Genomic DNA, 3,656 nt, shown 5'->3' on the forward strand with positions numbered 1-3,656 from the left:
AATGACACCTAAGAAGCCCACCAATGGAGAAGAAGGAAAACACTTGATTCAAGTGATATTTGAAGCACAACATTCAAAACACGTTAACAAAAAATGCCAGAGCTCCTCCTGGTGAAGCTCTGTCTTGGGTGAGCCTAACAGTACAGGAGGTGTAGGGAGGCTGGAGGTGTGCTCTTTGGACCCCACCTACTGAATCCCTACTGTACCCAACACAGCTTCTTAAGTGATGGGGTTTGGGGGCAAACCTTCAACTTGAACTTGGCTCTCATGTCACATCTTCTTTTAAAAATTACATTTCCAGGGTGCCTGGGTGGCTCAGTCGGTTAAGCATCTGACTCGTGGTTTTGGCTCAAGTCATGACCTCACGGTTCCATGAGTTCGAGCCCTGCATCAGACTCCATTCTCATGTGCAGAGCCTGCTTGGGATTCTCTCTCCTTCCCTCTCTCTCTCCTCCCCCACCCTCTCTCCCAAATAAATAAACTTAAAAAAATTACATTTCCACTATTGTTCAAGTTTTCTGAATGACAGTGTCTTCAATCCCCCCCACCAGTGATTGAAAAGGTTCATTAAATACAATATAGGAAACTACATATGTAGAGTATAAAGTAAAGTGCAAATATGTTCAGGACTGCCTCAGTGGTACTTTTTTTCTAGCACTCCACCCTTTCATGTGTGCATTCTTTCTTCTACATCTCTCTGAAGACTAGAAAATAATTTCTTAATGGAAGAGAGAATAATATAAGAAATCTAATTGGAATATGTTTTAAAGTAATGAATGACACTTTTTGTTTTGATTTTTTTTTAAAGAATAGAGACTAATACAAAAATGTACCATACAATTCTTAGTAAATTCTACCTTTCAATTTGCATAACATGTGGTCCTGAAAGGAGAAGATATTCTGAGGTGTAGTTACTGTATTTTCCTTCCTTTCTGCTTTTGACTAGAGAATAGAGATGATTGAGGTCTAGGATCCTGAGACAAGAAACAAAGTAGGTGGAGATAGGATAGAATATGGCAAACAAGACTTACTGGGATGTTAAAATGATTTTGCTGTATATGATGTGATATCAGTTAAAACACTAATAAATTTTATTCTTCTTCTTGTGAGTTTACAGGGTCAGAAAACATTTCTCTCAGGCATTGGGAGTTAGCTTCTGGGGTCATGTTCTGACTTAAGAAACAATCAGTCCAACCCCAGCTCTTTGCCTTGATTGCTTTGGGTGATGAATAGGTAAGCACTACGGATGACTTCATAGTTGGAGTGCTATCTTTAGGCTCTAACATTGCTTTGGTATTTAGTAAACTGTGAGCTGTTCTGAAACTATTGCCTGTAATTCTAAAGGAGCCCACTCTCAGGGTTAAAATATGGGTTTAATGTAAAGATTTCTTATCACTATCTCTTTTTGCACAATAATGGCCAGCCATATTATTGACCTTACTTCCAAGACTTTCCATCCCATTGATACATGATACATAAATTTATCTATGTATTTATCAGTGCATTTATCCATGTTACTGATTAAAATTTCAGAATAGAATGTGAACTGATTCTCTTTATAATCTTTTGATACAGCCATGTGAGTCTTAGATCAGACCTATAAGCAGAAGAATAGTCTAATAAAAATACGTATCCTTTCATGAAGATATTTGAGTGATAATGTCAGGATGTTCTGACTTTTAGCCAGATTAAAGGATATGTAAATATGTTGCAGCATATTTTATAATTAGTTGTAAGAGTTTCTCATTTTCCTGTCATATGGACTCAGAGTCTTTCAGCAAGTCTTAAGAACTTGGTTTCAGGACTGTTTTATAAATTTATAAATCAGTTTTATAAGTTGATTTTAGAAAAATAATTATGGGATTGATAGGATTAGCAACAAAATTCTTGCTGCGTCTTCTTGCAGGGACTACCCCGGTAGGAAGATTTTATTTTTTAATCTCACTGGCATCAGGCTTTGCCATGTAAATTCCTTTTGCCGATTAAAGGTGAATGTGTAATACGTGATCCCTCTGAGCAAGCGTTTTTTGCTTTTTTAAATTTTTTTTTATGTTTATTTATTTTTGAGAGACAGAGAGACAGAGTGTGAGCAGGGGAGGCGCAGAGAGAGAGGGAGATAGATTTCGAAACAGGCTCCATGCTCTGTGCTGACAGCTCAAAGCGGGACTGGAACCCACAGACCATGAGATCATGACCTGACCTGAAGTCAGACGCTCAACTGACTGAGCCACCAGGAACCCCTCTGAGAAAATGTTTTAAAAGTGGCTCATAGGAGAGGGCACCTGTTGGGATGATCACTGGCTGTTGTATGGAAACCAATTTGACAATACATTTCATATTTTTTAAAAAAGCAGCTCATAGGAGATAGAGGCTGCCGCTTCCATGTGGGTATTGGAACGGTGAGCATGTGCAGCAGTGCTGCAACAGACATTAACTAATGTGAGTGAAAAATAAACCTTTATTGTTGTAAGCCGTTGAAATATGGGGTGATTTGTTACCGTAGCAGAGTCTGTTGAAACCTGACTAATACAGAGAAGCTCATGAAACAAAGACTTGAGTAACCTTGAACTTCAAGTTTAATAGTGTCAAATGTTCTTGGAAGCAAATGGCAATAAAGATATTAATTGTTGCAGAAATTGCAGAAAATCCTTTATACTCTCTTATTGCTTATATCAGATTATTTCACTAAAATGTTTTGGCATAGAGTAATGTAAATATTTTAAGATAGAAAGTCATAATTCTGCTTCTATCTCCCAATAGATGAGAGCAAGTGAGAATTAATTTGTCTGTGTTTTTCAGAGGTACACTTAACCATCTGTTGATTGAATTATTAATACTCCCTCTGAATTCATGCGTTGTTGTTACTTTTCCTTTGGTAACAATTAAGAAGCACCAGTTTGTGGATTCTCCTTCTTCCTGCAATACAAGTTTAATTTATTCTCTATCATTAAAAATTGTATTACAGAGGAACATATTAAAATATTCAACAGAGGCTAATTAGCTGTCTACGTTGTATATGCGGTAATAATGCTTGAAACTACTAAATTTAGTAAGTAAACTCAGGCTGAAGCAAAACAACATGCTTGTCTGAAGTTAACAGTTAATTCAGACAAACCAAGTGACTTACGATTCCCCGTAGACAGTTCTGTGTTCTCCTAATTCTCATATTGCTCAGTTTTCTAATCAATAACAGAATCAAAATTACATAATTTTCTTATCCTGAGCTATAAATTTCCCCAGTGGCTCTCACTGAAGGGTGGAACAATCAGCAATGTTCCAGAAAATCTGATAGTAGATAATAGTGGTTTCAATCAAATAGAATTTAAATTTGCTAATTAATTTTGTTATGTAAAAGATCAGGGACATTCAGGTACCAAAAAAAGCCTCAAAACAAAATTTCTCCAAAAGAGTGACTTCCTGGCGCCTGAGTGGCTCAGTCAGTTAAGTGTCTGACTTCAGTTCAGGTCACCATCTCACCCTGAGTTCCAGGCTTATGTCTGCGTCTCTGCTCTCAGCGCAGAGCTCTGCACTGAGAGCCTGCTTCGGATCGGATCCTCTGTCTTGCTCTCTCTCTGTTCTGCCATCCCACCCAGCTCATGCTGTCTCTTTCTCTGTCAAAAATAAATAAATATTAAAAAAAAATAGTGACCTCAAAA

Source organism: Panthera onca, chromosome B1, assembly GCF_046562875.1.
Source record: "Panthera onca isolate mPanOnc1 chromosome B1, mPanOnc1 haplotype 2, whole genome shotgun sequence".
NCBI classification, from domain to species: domain Eukaryota; kingdom Metazoa; phylum Chordata; class Mammalia; order Carnivora; family Felidae; genus Panthera; species Panthera onca.